This window comes from Mustela nigripes, chromosome 13, assembly GCF_022355385.1.
Source record: "Mustela nigripes isolate SB6536 chromosome 13, MUSNIG.SB6536, whole genome shotgun sequence".
Classification (NCBI taxonomy): Eukaryota; Metazoa; Chordata; class Mammalia; order Carnivora; family Mustelidae; genus Mustela; species Mustela nigripes.
In genome coordinates, this window is record NC_081569.1 from 10,819,108 (window position 1) to 10,837,953 (window position 18,846).

Genomic DNA, 18,846 nt, shown 5'->3' on the forward strand with positions numbered 1-18,846 from the left:
CCATCAACCCAAAATCTACTTAGTAGAAATTTTACGAAATATCTGACCTATGGAGAGGATATTTCTCTTTGAAATTATAAAAACTACATTACAACAAATAACTTTTGTTTAAGCTCTAATTTTTGTCTCTAAAACATGTTTGTGATGTAAATTTCTGCAGCTAAGGTCAGAGGTGTCAGGCTTATGGACTGTAAGGCAAATGTGGCCACATATTTTCTGTCCAGTGCAAAATGAATTTCCATTTGAATCAAAGTTTGAAATCATCCTGTGGAAGACATGACCGATGTTCACCAATATTAGAATTTTTCTCTTCTGATAAGAAAAGTGGCTATCTCAGCCACTTGCTGTTTGAAAAGATCATAGGACTAGGTTTGGTCAATGAAATACGAAAAGTTAACCATACCACTTACTGGCTAATCTCAAGTCTGTTACCCAGCAGCAGAACTGCAGGAGCCATGCATCACAAACACCGGGGTCACAAGGTGTTATGGTATACTGTACCTACTCTAAAGTGGCTACCGCCTTGCCATACCTAGTATGCAGCCACTAATGAGACCAGTATCTCTCCAAAATGGCTCCTGCCCAGTGGATGGGAAAAGATGAGCCTTGCCCACTAGTACATGACAGTAGTGGTTGTATCTAACAGCCAACCACATGAGAGGCTACCCTTTACCCCACCCTCCAGCATGCCCTCAGGAACTGCAGTTGAGCCTCTCAGCCAGCTGTGGGGACCAGTCCTATCCACTGGCATACCCACAGCAGTCCAGGCAAGGTATTACAGTCAGCCAGGCAAGGGGTCAGGCCCACCCACCAGCACACCTACAGAAATTGTGACCCAGCCACAAAAGGGCACATGCAGGCACATGGGGGATACCCCTGGAGAACCTGGTTCTGATGACCAGTGATGGAGTTACTGGACACCACAAGATGCCTTCCACATAAGACCACTCCAAGGCCATAAGTAGCTGATCTACCTAATACATAGAACACACACAGAGGCAATTTAGGAGATGAAGGAAGATTTTGCAAATGAAAGAACAAGATAAAACCTTAGAAAAAGTATACAAAATGGATATAAGCAATCTACCTGATAAAGAGTTCAAGGACATGGTCATAAAAATGCTCAATGAACTCAGGAGAATAATAGATAAACACAGTGAAAACTTTCACAAAGAGAAAATAAAGAACTAATCAGAGCTGCAGGATACAATAACTGGAATGAAAAATACCACTGGTGGGCAATGAATACTGTTATGCTAAAAAGAAATAAAAAATTTAAAAAAAAAGAAAGAAAAATACACTGGTGGGAATCAAGAGATTAGAGATGCAGAATGGAATAGTGATTGGAAACAGTGTTGTGGAAAATATCCATGCTTTATAGCAAGAAGAATTTTAAAATATTGGGATAATTTAAGAGATCTCTGGGACACCATCAGGTATACAAACATTCTTATTATAGGGATCCCAGGAAGACAAGAGAATGAGAAAGGAAATTTATTTGAAGAATAGCAGCCGAAAGCTTCCCTAATCTGGGGCAGGAAGCAGACATTAAAGTCCAGGATTCATAGAGAGTCCCAAACAAGATAAACCCAAAGAGCTCCTCACCAAAACACATAATTAAAATGGCAAAAATTAAAGAATCTTAAAAGCAAAAGAAAAACAACTAGTCACATGTAAGGGAAATCGCATAAGACTATCCATTGACTTGTCAGCAGAAATTTTGCAGGCCAGCAAGAAGTAGCATAATATACACAAAGTGCCAAAAGGAAAACAAAACAAAACCAAAAAACAAACAAAAAACCCTACAACCAAAAATATATAGCCTGTAAGGTTATCACTCAGACTTGGAGAGAAAGTTTTCCAGACAAAGAGAAAGTTTCTCACCACTATGCCAGCCTTACAAGCAATGTTAAAAGGACTCTAAATGGAAAAGGCCACGAAAGAAACAAAAAATTTAAGAAAGAAGAACTCACTGGTAAAAGCAGACATATAATAAAGGTAGTTAATCAACCATTTATAAATTAGTGTGAAGGTTAAAAGACAAACATAGTTGGAAAAAAAATACTCCACATCCCTTGGCATCAGGGAAATCCAAATAAAAAACCACAAAGAGATACCACCTTACACAGTTAGAATGGCTAAAATTAGCAAGACAGGGAGCAAATGTTGCCAAGGATGTGGAGAAAGGGGACCTCCCTTACACTGTTGGTGGGGGTGACAGCTGCTACAGCCACTCTGGAAAGCAGTATGGAGGTTCCTTAAAAAGTTAAAAATGTCCTACGACTCATCAATTGCACTACTGGGTATTTACCCCAAAGATACACTATAGTGAAAAGAAGGAGCACGTGCACCTTGATGTTCATAGCAGCAACGTCCACAATAGCCAAACTGTGGAAGAAGCCAAGATGTCCACCAACACTTTAATGAATAAAGAAGATGTGGTTCGTATATACAATGGAATATTACCCAACCATCAGAAGGCATGAATACCCACCATTTGCATCAACACAGATGGAACCGGAGGGCAAAGTGAAATAAGTCAAACAGAGAAAGACAGTTATCATATGGTTTCACTCATATATGGAATATAAAGAATAGTGCAGACAGTAAAGGAAGGGAGAGAAAGCTGGATGGGAAGAAATCAGAAAGGGAGACAAACCATGAAGGACTCTTAACTAGGGGAAAGAAACAGGGTTGTGGATAGGGAAGTGGGGGGAGGTGATGGAGTAACTGGGTGATGGGCTTTAAGGAGGGCATGTGATGTGATGAGTATTAGGTGTTACACAAATGAACCATTGAACACTATCAAAAACTAATGATGTACTATATGTTGGCTAATTGACTTTAAATTAAAAAAAAAAGCAGTGGAGTCAACTATATCTATGATAATTTTTAAATACTTTATTATTTAGTCACCACACAGTACATATTTGTTTTTGATATAGTGTTCCATGATTTCATTGTTTGCCTGTAACACCCAGTGCTCCATGCAACACATGCCCTCCTTAATACCCATCACTGGGCTCACCCATCCCTCCCCAATACCCTCCCCTCTAAAATCCTCAGTTTGATTCCCAGAGTCCATAGTCTCTCACGGTTCATCTCCCCCTCTGATTCCCCTGTTCATTGTTTTCTTCCTTTGTCTAAACATCAACCATACTATTCCTTAGGTTCCACAAATAAGTGAAACCAGGTGATAATTGCCTTTCTCTGCTTGACTTATTTCACTTAGCATAATTCCCTCCAGTTCCATCCAGGTTGATGCAAATGGTGGGTATTCATCCTTTCTGGTGGCTGAGTAATATTCCATTGTATATATGAACCACATGATCCTTATTCATTCATCTGTTCATGTCTTCTACCTATTTTTTGACTTGATTATTCATTTTTTGGGTGTTGAGTTTGAGAAGTTCTTTATAGATCTTGGATACCAGCCCTTTATCTGTAGTGTCACTTGCAAATATTTTCTTCTGTTCCATAGGTTGTCTCTTTGTTTTGTTACTGTTTCCTTTGCTGTGCAGAAGATTTTTATCTTGAAGTCCCAGAGGCTTTGCTTCCCTTGCCTCTGGAGATGTGTTTTGAAAGAAGTTGCTGTGGCCGATGTTGAAAAGGTTGTGGCCTATGTTCTCCTCTAGGATTTTGATGGGTTCTGGTCTCACATTGAGGTCTTTCATCCCTTTAAAAATTTATCATCTTTGTGTGTGGTTTAAGAGAATGGTTGAATTTCATTCTTCTTTATATACCTGTCCAATTTTCCCAGCACCATCTATTGAACAGACTGTCTTTTTCCATTGCATATTTTCCCAATTTGTTGAAGATTAGTTGACCATAGAGTTGAGGGTACATATCTGGGCTCTCTACTCTGTTCCATTGGTGTAGGTATCTGTTTTTGTGCCTGTACTATGCTGTGTTGGTGATCACAGCTTTGTAATATAGCTTGAAATCAGGGAGCTTTGCTTTGCTTTTTCAACATTTTCTTGGTGATTCGGGGTCTTTTCTGGTTCTATACAAACTTTAGGATTGTTTGTTCCAGCACTTTGAAAAATGTCATTGGTATTTTGATCAGGATGGCACTGGAAGTATAGATTTCTCTGGGCAGCATGGATATTTTAACAATAATTAGTTAAGGGATGCACAAAACAAAAACATGTAAAATATGACAACTACATAAAATGTGGGATGCAGAGTAAAAACGTAGTGCTTTCAGAATGTGTTAAACCTTAACAGAAAATAATCTTAAAATAGATGGTTATAGTCAGTATTATATATGAAACTTATGGTAACCATAAGCCAAAAAACTTTTAATAGATCCACAAAACAAAGAGCAAGGAATCCAAACTTAACATTAAAAACAAATTGCAAGACCTAAAAACAAACCAAAAAACTCATTAAAATGGCAATAAGTACATACCTATTAATAATTACCTTAAATGTAAAGAGATTAAATGCTCCAATCAAAACACAGGATAACTGAATGGTTAAAAAAAATCTATATGCTGCCTACAAAGACTTCAGACCTAAAGACATACAGAATGAAAGTTAAGGAATGGAGAAAGATATTCCCTGAGAATGAAAACACAGAAATCTGAGGAAGTGGTACTCATTAGATAAAATCTTTGTTTTAAAGTTTATTTTATCAAGACAAAGCCCCCCTGACACACACATAATGATAAAGGGATCAAGAGGATGTGATAATTGTAAACATCTGTATACCCAATAAGAGAGCACCTAAATACATAAAGGTGATAACACTAAGAGAAATTGATATTAGTAGTAAGAAAATTTCAACATCCCACTTACATCAATGGAGAAAACATGCAGACAAAATAAGGAAACAGGGACTTTAAACAACACATTAGACCAGATAAACTTACCATTCTAACCCCAAACAGAAGAATACTCAATCTTTTCAAATGCACATGGAACATTCTCCAGGACAGATCACATGTTAGGCCACAAAATGAATTTAAGAAGATTGAAATCATATCAAGCATCTTTTAGGAACACAATGCTAACTAAAATTACAAAAAAAATTCAGAAAAACTGGAAAAAACAACCACACAGAGGCTAAATAACATGTCACTAAACATCCAGTGGGTCAATGAGGAAATTAGAAAGAAATAAAAAATAGCTTGAGACTAAAATAGAAGTCAGACATTGCACAATATATGGGAAACAACAAAAGCAGTTCTAAAATGGAAGTTTTAAAAATACAAGCTTACCTTTAGAAACAAAATTTATCAAATAACCCCATTTTACTGTTAAAGGAACTAGAACGAGAAGAACAAGCACAGCCCAAAGTTAGAAGAAAGGAAATAATAAATATCAGAGTGGAAATAAGTGAAATAGAGATTGTAACACAATAGAAAAGATCAATGACTAAGAGCTGGTTCTTTAAAAACAAAATTGATAAACCTTTAGCAGACTCTTGAAGGAAAAAAGAACCTAAAATCAGAAATGAAAGAAGTTAAATGAATTATTAGAGATTTCTAAAAAAAAAAAATTATAAGCCAACAAATTAAACAACCTAGAAGAAATGGATGTCTAGAATCATAGACATGTCTAAAAACATGTATGTTTCATGTCTAGAAACATATAATCTAAGACTTAACCAAGAAGAGATATAAAATCTGAAGAGAGTGGTTACTAGTAAGAAGTCAGAAATCCCAACAAACAAAAGTCCAAAACCATATGGTTTCACAGATGAATTTTACCAAACATTTAAAGAGAAGTTAATACTTATCCTTCTCAAATCATTCAGAAAAAAGAAGGGGAGAGAGGAGGAAAAATATTTCCAGATTTATTTATGAGGTCAGAATTATTCTGATGCTAAAGTCAGACAAAACAAATGAATGAACAAACAAAAAAATAAAACTTACAGGACAAAACTACTGAAGAACACAAATGTAAAAATTCTCAGAGTATTATCAAACCACATTCAACAATACATTAGAAGGATCACCTATCACAATCACGTGAGATTTATTTCAGAGATGCAAAAATGATTCAATATCCATAAAAATCAAATCAACATGATGCAACCTATTAACAAAAGCATAAAAATCATCTCTCAATAGATGCAGGAAAGCAATGGACAAAATTCTGCATCCATTTTGATAAAAACACTCAACCAAGTGTGTGTAGTGGGAACATATTTTAACATAATAAAGGCCATATATAATAAGCCCATGGGTAACATCAAATGGTGAAAATCTAAGGAAAAAAAATTTCTCTAAGATCAGGAACAAGAATGCCCACTTTTGCCAATTTATTTAACATTGTACTAGAAGTCCTAGCCCAGTAATAAGAAAAGGAATAAAAGTTATCTGAATTGTTAAGAAAAAAAGTAAAACCATCACTATTTGAAGATGACATAATACTATATATAGGAAACTTTACAGACCCTACATAAAATTTTTTAGAATAAATTCAGTAAAGTTGCTGGATGTAAAATTAATTTACAGAAATCTGTTACATTATCATACACTAATAACATATGATCAGAAAGAGTTTAAGAAAACTATCCTGTTTTTAACTGCATCAAAGAGAATAAAATACCTAGAAGTAAATTTAATCAAGGAATTGAAGACCTGTACTATGCAAACTGTAGGATATTGATGGAAGAAATTAAGGATGAATCTCAAATACACACATACACACACACACACACACACACACGCACACCACGGTCATGGATCGGAAGAATAGTATTAAAATATCCATACTCACAAAGCTATCTACAGATTCAATGCAATCTGCATCAAAATTCTAGTAGTATTTCTCAGATAGAACTAATAACCTTAAAATTTATATGGAGTTACAAAAGACCTAAATAGCCAAAGCAATCTTGAGAAAGAACAAAGCTGGAGGTATCATGCTCTCGTATTTCAAACTATTAACAAAGCTATAGTAATCAGTGTGGTTCTGGCACAAAAACATAGTCAATGGAACAGAACATAGAACCCAGAAACAAATGAACACTTACAATGTTAAACTGTAACAAAGGAGACAAGAATATCCAATGAGAACAAGAAACTCTTTCCAATAAATGGTGCTGGGACAACTGGGTCACTTTATCAGATACAAAAATAAAATGGATGAAAGACCTAAATGTGATACCTGAAACCATAAAACTCCATATCATAAAACTCCAAGCCATAAAACAAAAGAAAACATAGGCAATAAACCCTTGGACATCAGACTTAGCAACATTTTTTTTGGATCAGTCTCCTCAGACAAGGGAAACTAAAGCAAAGATAAACTTTTGGGATCACACCAAAATTAAAAGCTTTTGTATGGCCAAGGAAACCAACAAACCAAAAAGGCAACCTACTGAATGGAAGAAGCTATCTGCCAATGATATACTCAATGAGGGGTTAATACCCAAAATATACAAAGAACTCCTAACAACTCAACACCAAAACAATTCACTTTTAAAAATGGACAGAAAACCTGGATAGATATTTTTCGAAATGAGACATACAGATGACCAATAAACTGAAAATATGCCTAATATGACTAATCATATGATCAGGGAAATGCAAACCAAAACCACAGTGAAATATCATCTGACCCCTGTCAGAATGTCTAGTGTCAAAAAGACAATAACAAGTGTTGGTGTGGATGTAGAGAAAAAGGAACACTCATGCACTTTTAGGGAGAATGTAAATTTGTGCAGCCACTATGAAAAATAATATGTAGGTCTCCCCCAAAATTAAGAATATAACTACCAGTCAGTCCAGCAATTCTGCTTCTGGGTATTTATCTGAAGAAAACAAATATAGTAATCTGAAAAGCCATATGCACCCCTACGTTCATTATAACATTATTTACAACAGTGAAGATATGGAAGCATCCAAATATCAATAGCTAAATGGATAAGGAAGAGGTGGTACACACACACACACACACACACACACACACAGTGGAATAGTACTCACATATAAAAAAATTAATGAAATCTCTGGGGACCTGGAAAGCCCAGTTAAATGTCTGGCTTGATTTTGACTCAGGTCGTGATCTTAACGTCTAGAATCAAGCCCCACATCTTGTTGACTATGGAGCCTTTTTTAGATTCTCTTTCCCCCTTTGCTTCTCCCCATGTGCAGGTTATAAAATAAAATCTTTAAAAAAGTAAAATGAAATCTTGCCCATTTGTGACAACATGGATGGACCTAGAGGGTATGATGCTAATTCAGAGAAAGGTAAATACCATATGATTTTACTTACATGTGGGATCAAAAAACAAAACAAATTAACCAACAAAACAGACTCAAATACAGAAAAAAAAAAAAAACTGGCAGTTTTCAGGACAGGGGAGGTTAGTGGGTGAGCAAAATAGGTGAAGGGAATTACATGGTACAAACTTCTAGATACATAACAAGGTACAGGGATGTAAAATACAGCATAGTTATCACAATATTATTGGTTGTATTTCCTATGTACAGTGACTTAACTAGACATATAGGTTATGAACTGATCACCACAGTAAGTGTCAAAAATCACTATGTTGTATACCTGATGTTTATAATATATGCTAACTATACTTCAATTTCTAAAAATACGATGGGGCATAATCACCCTGGATTCTTGAGTGACTATTAATCCACATGAGTCATAAACTATATATTATCACACCAAGAATGTGAAATCTTTTTGAATACAACATTATTCTGATTACTTTGTCCTGGTTTTTTGCCCCATATAATATACCACTATTTCCCCATACTCTTTAATATTATCCAAGAAGAGGTTTAATGTCTCCATATTTTATTACAAATTTGTGTACCATAAATTTATTGAACTAATATCCTATTATTGAACATTTAGTTGGAAGCATTTTTGAAAACTATAAGTACTGTAATGAGATTCATTGTATTTGGCATTGGTTCTTTAATCAAATTCCACTAGTGCTACTTCTATGATTAAACAGGGTTCAGTATTAGGAGAAGGAAAGGAAAAGTGAAGTGGGGGGAAATCAGAGGGATAGATGAACCCTGATAGACTATGGACTCTGAGAAACAAACTGAGGGTTTTGGAAGGTAGGTAGTAAGAGAATGGGTGAGCCTGGTGGTAGGTATTAAGGAGGCACATATTGCATGAAGCACTGGGTGTGGTGCATAAACAATGAAACTTGGAACACTGGAAAAATAAAATAAAATGTAAAAATAAATAAATAGGGTTCAATATGATGTTGCTTTCTGTTAGTTGCAGCAGTAACAGAGGTTTGAAAAATTTCAAGTCTTTATATGAAGATATCATTAGTTGCATAGAAAATCCTTTAAAAAAAATCTATAAAACTAGAATAAGTGAGTTTACCAAGACCAGGCCATATAAATGGGCAAAAGTCCATTGTATTTTATATACAAGTGTGCAAACAATTGAAAAATGGAATAAAAACAATTTACAATACCATAAGACAAAACCCTTACTGTTTAGTTTATAAATAAAAGACATGTAAGATCTCTATATTGAAAATCATAAAACACTGATGAGAAAATTTTAATAAATGAAATACACCATTTTAAACTAATGGGGCTAGAAGGATACCGATATGGAAAACAATGAATCTTGGCCCCTTACTTCATATGATACATAAACACTAAGACAAGATGGATTGTAATCCTAGTTGTAAAATTATAAAACTTCTTAAAAAAAATAAAAACAAATCTTTGCAATGTGAGGGTAAGCAAAAAATTTCAGATAGGCTAGAAAGCAGTAATCAACAAGAATGTCATAAATCAGATTTCTTCAAGATTAAAACTTTTTGATCATAAGCTATCATTAAGAAAATTATGGACAAGCTGTACACAGGAAAACCATATCTACAAAACTAATAGCTCATGAATCAACAATTCAAAAACTCAACAAAAAACAAAAATATCAAATAAATGGAGGAAAGATATAGATACTTTATAAAGGATGATGCATATGTAATCAAAAGCACATTAAAACAAAGCAAAAATAGTTATCAGGAAAATGCAAATTAAAGCCACAATGAAGTATCTCTATACACACACTAGAGTCGCTACATTTAAAAAAACTGGCAACAACAAATGTGGGAATAGATGTAGTATGACTGCAACCTGCATGCATTGTTGGTAGGAATATAAAATAGTGCAACTGCTCTGGAAAAAAAAAATGACCCAGGAACTCCATACAAGACAAAAATGAAGGTCTATAAATTGTATTAGAATGTTTGTATTTTTGTTTATAATAGGCACCTGATCTGGGTGTCCACCAACAAAAGACTAAGCAAGCTTTAGTATATTCATAGAATAGAATATTGCTTGTCAATAGAAAAGAATGAGCTATTGATAAATTCAGTAGCATGGCTAAGTGGGAAAATAGTTTCCTGCACAAAAAGTTACGTTACATGAGCATAATCAAAGAGGATATATAAACAAGATTCCATTTATCTGGTTTTAGAATAGGGAAAACTAATACATGGTCAGAACAAAAACAACAGTTCCCTCTGGGGAAGGAAGTGCAAGCAAGGGTATTCTGGGAACAGGCAGGAGGAACTTTTCTAGAGTAATGATATTGCTCTATATTTTGGTGAGGATTTAGGTTATACAGGTGTATCATCTGCCAAAAATCAAATTATCTATACCCACTCTCAAAAAGGTGGGTAGAGAAGAAATGTACTGCAGCATGATAAAGGATTTATTGACAAGCCCACAGTTAACATCATACTCAACAGTAAAGAGCAGAAAGCTTTTCCTCTAAGATCAGGAATAGGACAAGGATTACTTTTATCAACATAGTATTTAGAAGTCCTATCCAGAGCAATTAGGCAAGATCAAAAACAACAACAACAACAACAACAACAAAAAACAGTAAAAAAGATACCCACCCTGAAAAAGCAAAACTTGTCACCATTTGTACATGACATATGATATACAGAAAGTCATGAAGAACACACACACACACACACACACACACACACCCGTTAGAAATAAGTGAATTAAGTTATAGGACACACAAAAATCCATATACAAAAGATAGGTACATTTCCTTTTATTTAAAATTTTTTATAAACATGTAATGTATTCTAAGCCCCAGGGGTACAGGTCTGTGACTCACCAGGCTTACACACTTCACAGCACTCACCATAGCACATACCTTCCCCAGTGTCCATAACCCAACCACCCTCTCCTGACCCTCCTCCCTGCCAGCAACCCTCAGTTTGTTTTGTGAGATTAAGAGTCTCTTATGGTTTGTCTGCCTCCTGATCCCATCTTGTTTCATTTATTCCTTTCGATAGGTACATTTCTATATGCTAACAAATCAGAAAAAGTGAAATTAAGAAAACAATCTCATTGCCAACCTCATTTGCATTAGAAAGAATAAGATTTCTACACTGAAACGCACAAAACATCAATGAAAGAAACTGAAGAGGACACAAATGGAAAGGTATCATGCTCATAAACTGCGACTGTTAAAAAGTCATACTATCCAAAACAATCTATAGATTGTTGATCTACAATAAAGATGCCATTGGAATTTTGATAAAGATTGCATTTTTTCACAGAACTAGAACAAGTAATCCTAAAATTTGTATGAAACCACAGAAGACCCAAATAGCCAAAGTAATCTTGAGAAAAAACAAAGCTGAAGCCACCATACTGATTTCAAACTGATTTACAAAGCAGATGAAAATATGCAATGAGGAAAGAACAGTATCTTCAATAATTGGTAAACCTGGACATCTGTATGCAGAATAATGAATCTGGCCACTATCTTAGCACTACAGTCGAAAGTTCACTCAAAAATGGATTAAAGACCCCAATGTGAAGGGGTGATAGATAAGAGATAGAGGAGGAATAGGGTGACCCTGAGCCTGACTGCTCACTTGAACACAGCTAGATAAAGATCAAATTCTGAACACCCATGAAAAGACCTAAATGTGAAACCTGAAACCATAAAACTCTTAGAAGAAAACAGACAATAAACTTGACAGCGGTCTTGGTGATGAGTTTCTGAGTCAGACACCAAAAATAAAGGTAGCAGAAGCAAAAACAAAAACAAGCAAACAAAAAAAATGAGGCAACATGAAACTAAAAATCTGCACAGCAAAGAAAACCATCCACAAAATGCAAAGCCAACCTACTAAAGAAAATTTCCAAACCATATATATAAGGGCATAATATCTAAAATATATAAAGGAACTCTTAAAACTCAATAGTAAAAGCAATTTTTGATTAAAAAGTGGATAGAGGATCTGAATAGACATTTTTCCAAAGAAGACCTACCAATAGGTAATAAATACATGGCAAGTTGCTCAGCATCACTAATCATCAGGGAAATATAAAAATCAAAACCACAATGAGATATCACTTCACCCCTATTAGAACAGCTAGTATCAAGACAAGAACAAGTGTTGGGAAGGATGCAGAGAAAAAGAACTCTTGTACATTGTTAGTGGGGATGCAAATTGAGAAGCCACTATGAAAAACAGGATGCTCCTCTAGAAAACAATAAAAATAGAACTAACATATGATCTAGTAATCCTATCTCTACTTTTTATCTAAAACAGAACACTAACTCCACAAGATATATGCACCTCCATGTACACTGCAGCATTATTTAAAATGGCCAAAATATGGAAACAAACCAAGGGTCCATCCATGGAAGAACAGATCATGAAAATGTAATATATACAATGGAATATTGTTCAAGAATTAAAAAAAAGGAAATCCTGCCGTTTGCAACAACAAAGATGGACTAGAGGGCATTATGCCAGGTGTAGTAAGTCAGAAAAAGATAAATGCCAAACAAGCTCGCCCTAGATAGGGAGAACATACTGGTGGTTGCCAGAGACGCGGAGTGGGGTGGAAGGTTGGCAAAATAGGTCAAAAGTTACAAACCTCCAATTATAAGTCATGTGGATATAATGTACAGCATGATGACTATAGTTGATACAACTGTATTGCATATTTGAAAGTTTTTAAGACTAAATCTTAGTTATTATAAGAAAACAGAATGTTGTAACTGTGTGGTGACGGCTATTAACTAGACTTACTGTGGTGATAATTTCACGATATATATAAACATCAAATCATTATGTTGTACACCTGAAACTAATGGGACATGTCAATTATACGTCAAGAGAAACAAAGAAATTAAATATCACAGTAAGATGTGGTAGATATACACACAATGGAATATTTTTCAGCCATAAAGAATGAAATTTTGCCTTTACAACAATGTGGATGGAACTAGAATATAATGTTAAGTGAAATAAATTCAGAGAAAGATAAATAGCATATGATTTCACTTATTTGTAGAATTTAAGAAAAGTGAGCAAAGGACAAAGAATGAAGCCATGAAACAGATTCTCAACTATTGCAAACAAACTGGGTTATCAGAGGCATGGGTGAAATAAGTAATAGGGATTAAGGAATGTACTTCGTGTGATGAGCACCAAATGATGTATGAAATTGTTGAATCACTTTATGGTATACTTGAAACTAATATAACACTGATGTTAACTATACTGGAATTAAAATGTAAGAAATGTTACATTAAGAGCAACCATTTCACTTCATGTAAATCTTTACTATCAAACAAAAATGTAAGAGATGTAAGCAGATATTAAACTCTAGGTAGTGGGTATACATACTGAAGTGACTGGGGGTGGCATGTACAAGACACCTAAATTCACTTTGGACTGTCCCTCCAAAAGATGGATCAGTGGATGGGTAGAGAGATGAATATATACAACAAATACAGAAGAAATATTATGGAAACTAGATGGTAGGTGTTCACTGTGGAATTTTAAACTTTTATACGTTGGAATTTTTTTTCTTAAGAACATATTAGAAGGAAAGAGGTTTATTGCTCGTAGATGTAAAAAAGGTCAGTCCAGAAGTTGGCAATATAGAGCTTGTATGGCAGCTCTATGATTTAAGAATCCAGGCTCTTTCCATATTGTTATTCTGCTTTCATTAGCATGTCACCTCATGGCCCATGATGGCTGCTAGATCACTTAGCATCTAGTCTGTATTCCAGTCAGGACACTCATAGCATTCCAGAAAATCTTTCCTGTCCCTTGTGCATTGACAGTTTTTCTCTTTATTGACATTCGACACTGCATTTTTTCCTCTCTTCTTAAAAATATCCTTTTCTTGGCCCAACTTCTTTCTCTATAAGCTACCAGCTCATTTCCTCATCCTCCTTTCGGTGAAATTCTTCAACTAACAAAGATGTCCGTTTGCTGTCTCAGATGCCACAGTCTTCATCTTGTATCTGCAGCACTCAGGACAGCCAGTCACTCCTTCCTTCTTCATATAGTTTTCCAGGACATCACACTTCTGCTTTTCTTCCTGTCTCCCTGTTTCCCTAGCAGTACTTTCTTCAAACTTTCCCCTCTTTCTAATGTCACAATGCCAGGCTGCGGGTCCCAAGGCTTAGTGCTTAGACATTCTCTCTTCTCCACCTCATCTGGTTTCCAAGGATTTAATACTATCCATTGGCTTAGGACTCCCTGGTTTACCTAACGGTTCGCCCAAACTCCAGACCTGTATATCCTACTGACCATGACTTGCAGGTTAAATAGCTATCTCACCCACATTTCCAAAACAAATTCCCGGTCCTCCCCAGAAAGCCTCCTTCCCAGTTTTTAACAGCAAGTAATGGAATTTGTCCCTCCTGAGAATGAGAAGACATGGGGGTAGAAGGATCAAGGAAATAATGGAGAGCAAATGCAAGAAATAATCTAAGAAGCTGAATTTCTTATAATCCATTGGTACCCACCTAGAAGCTCAGCTTTCACTGTTCCACTCCTAACCAATAGCTGGCTTGCACTTGGTCACTGCTTAGGTTCGAGTAGCCCATGTGACAGTGGAGAGCAAACCTTGAGCTGCTGTGGTGCCAGGGTATGTCTGAGCTTGATTCATAGGGAATGCCATGGAGCCCCCAATTTCTGTACTGGCAGAGGTTGTTCTATAGTCCAAATGGCAAGTGCCCCCAATTCCCCCACAGCATCACAATGGATCAAGGGACAAAGTATTGGGCACAAAGCCCACTCAGAACAGTCATCATTACTGTGGAATAAGCATATGTAACCAAAACAAGCTAAAGGAGAGGTATAAACCCTTTCAGAGATTTTGTGGGTAAAGGCTTCCACTGAAGGTGTGGATGTTGAACAGCCTTGAGTGGGAAGAGAGAATTCTCTACAATTGGCACTGGCCAAGCCAGACAGTTAGTGGGAGTGTGAAGTTTAGGTGGAGTGGATAGTATAAGACCAAGACAATCAAAGGGGATCCAAAATGGTACACAACTTTTTCCTCTGTAATCTGTTCTTTATATGTTTTCTTCTAAGAGTACTTCTCATCTTGTGGAGGCGTTCTACAGTCTGTCTACCTTAACCAGCCAGCATCAAGTCTGCTCTGTAAAAGGAGTGTCCTCCCTGTCCCATGTGGACACCATGCTTCAAAATCACTTGTGTTCCACTTCTGTAATTCTTCTGCCTGTCCAAATCTTCACTCCAAGGCTCAGTTGAAGAATCTCCTACCCCATGAAATTTCATCTCTCCTCTCTGAATTCATGGGGCTCTTATAGTCTGAATCACATAATTTCCCACTCAATGATACATTATTAGATACTATCCTATCCAGCCATTGTGATTTGTTCCCCAACAAAACTGTATTCTTCTCAAAGTCAAAGATCAAAACTTTTACTTTGTTATTTGCTCCTGGCCCAGGCATGAACACATGGTAGGAGGAAAAAAAAAAAAAAAATCAATGAAAGTATTTCAATTGTTCACAAGCTGAAAGTCAGCACATAGATTAAAAAGGTTAAACCAAACAAACTCCCCTCAACAAAGACTTCTAAATCACATGTAGGTCTAAAATTATGTTCTTAAAGAGGCAAGATAAATAACAGAGCTATCCAGTCATTTGGAAGTCAGTGGAGGATAAAAATTTTTCTAGCAGTGGCCTTGAGTTGCAGAGACAATTTAGTTACAGAAAAAAGGAGGGAGGATGGGAAGTAGGGCAAGATTTTATTCCAAATTGACCTTTATAAAGCATTCGAAGGATGATGAGAGCAAGCTAAGGATGACAGCAGACAGCAAGCTGGGTGCTGCCTTATGAAGTGAAAGGATGACAAGGACAACAGGCACTAATTGTGAGGGAAGAAATATATGAACGGGCATAACATGAAGGACTGAGAGATAAGAGCCCTGGGCATAGGGCCAGGAGAACCACGTTCCATCTTGACAGCTTTCTTAGACAGGAGATGTAGATAAAGTAGAAGAAAGGTGGAAGTGAACAAAACTATCTGAATGATTGGAAAATTCACAACACATAAGGAGTCTTAGAAATGTCTATTTGTAAAATTTTTTGTGAACCATCTTGCTTCATTCTGAATCAAACCATGGTCCTCCCAGTTTTAGAACCATATACGACATGTTTAGGACACAACTGCCTGGAATTTGACACACCCCCTCTAGGTAGAACAATCTAACAATTTGGGCAATATTACTTTTATAGATGAAGATACAAAGGCTCAGAAAATTAAATGCCTGCTCTCATGGAGCTTATATTCCAAAGCCCATGCTCGTATACCTACACAGTTCCCATGACTGGGAACATGTCTGATTCCAAACCCCTACACATCGCCTCTTTTTCGTCTCTATCCTAGCAAAGAAACCCTACAAATGTTTTTCTTTTCAGACCTGTCATAACATGGTTATAAAAACTTTTTGTCTCAACACCATTTATTTAGACTGTTTAAACTACCAAAGGGAATATGAAGCATGTGAAACAATTGGAAGACTTTATTACATTTTATTTATTTCAATTGCAGAAGCAATGCACAGAAGGCCTCTAGTTAAGTGATAGATTGAGAAGACACAGAGGCCCCCACTTTCCATGACAAATAGTGGGGAAAAGGTTATCTAAAAATTATAAAACTGAGCTTTAAAAAAAAAAAAAAACTAACTAAAACAAAGGAAAGAGCAGAGTTCCAAAAATAAAAGGCAGCTCACAGGTAAACAACCACAGTGAGGAGGAGTTTATCACCTATACCTCCAATGGGTATGGAGCCCAAACTGAAGTTCTAGGGGGTTAGGGTTTGATAAACCACATGAGGCATCAAACCTTGAAGTTGGGGAGCTAGATTTAAACCCCACATAAAGCCTGGAGCTACAAGATCTACACTATCTTCAAGATGAAAACAACATTTTCCTCATATGCTTGGGGGGGGGGAGAGCAAGGAAATTTACTCTCCCGGCGATAGGGATAAGGAAAAAAATGAACAAATTCAAATAGAAATAGAGAAACTATGAACACATCGCCCAAAATTATATGACTAACTGGGGAAAAAAAAAACCCAGGTCAAGAAAGGAATATATGACCGGACTTGAACCAAAAAACTCCTAAACCCTTGCTAAAGCAAACACAAAAATCCTACTACAAGAAATGTCCATGGCCAGCTATAGATGAAACCATCTCTAGTGGCAAGGAATTCACAATCAAAATTATAAATCCAATGAGAAAATGAAACACAATAAGGGTATGTCTGCAAATGATCAATGGAAAATTGAAGCTAGGAGAATTTGAAAGCAATACAAAATAAGCTGAAAAATTAAGGAGATAGAAGAAGCAATAGAAACTATAAAAACTTACTGAAACTAAATACCCCAGTGTCAATTTGGTCAGTGGATTAGATAGAGGCAACTAATGAGAAAACAAGTAAACCAGAAGAAAGCACTAAAGAAACACTCTACTGTAGAGAAAAGTAAAGAGATGGAAATTATAAAAGTACTACCAAAAGGCATGAACTAAGTAAAGAGAGAGATCAAACATGTATTTGATGCCAAGTTCTGAAAGTAGTCATTGAAAAAAGGGGATGGAAGATAATCTGACCCAGGAGCATTGTGATGGCAGCTTTTCCTCTTCCCTTTGATTTACAACTAATGGGGCACCCATAATCAAAGAGGTAAAAAAAGTCACCTGGCACAACACACTAGGGACCACTAAAGGAGGTAGATTAGACTATGCAGGAAATGGTGCAATGAGGGAGGTGGTACAGAGAGCAAGGTGGTGAGACCCCCCCCCCCCAACTAGAGGACCCTCCCCCACAACAGGCAGTATGCACACCCAAAGGCCCAAATACTAGGTACAGGCCTCTCCTGCTCTGCTACCACCATTTTGTTTTTATTTTTTAATGCCTTTGCTCCCAACCTTAGGGGGTATTCAGCTCTGATAAGGGATTAAAAGCTTGTGCTATAGGGGCCACTTCCTGGAAAACAAAAGGCTCTTTACTACCAGCCTGTTGAATAGCTGTAGTGAAAGTAAACAAAATCTTGTTGAAGAAAGGTTTTTGCTACTTCAAATGCAGTATCAGAGGCAGGTCTCATTAAATACCATGGTGGGGTGGGAAATCACAATGATATGGTATCACAAGAAGAAAATGACAATTTTCCAGTAACCGAATTCCAGACCTGGAATATTGTGATATAACTGATAAGGGATGTGAAATAGCTATTATGAAGAAATATGACAAACTACGAGAAAACTCAGAAGGCAATAGAATGATCTCAGGAATAAAATTAACAACAGGAGTAATTTACCAAAGAAATTGAAATTCTGAAAATAAATAATTCTGGAGCTGAAGAATTCAGATGAAATGAAGAATGTATTAGAATGCATTGGAAACACTGATCATATTGAAGAGAAAAATTAACAAGCTTGTGGATACAGACCTATAAATGATTCAGGTGGAAGATGAGAGAGCTAAGACTTAAAAACTGATGAAATCTACAAGAATGCCTGAATCCATTAATGGAGCCAGTGTACAAATAACGGATATTTCAGAAAAATAAGAAAGGGAGAAACG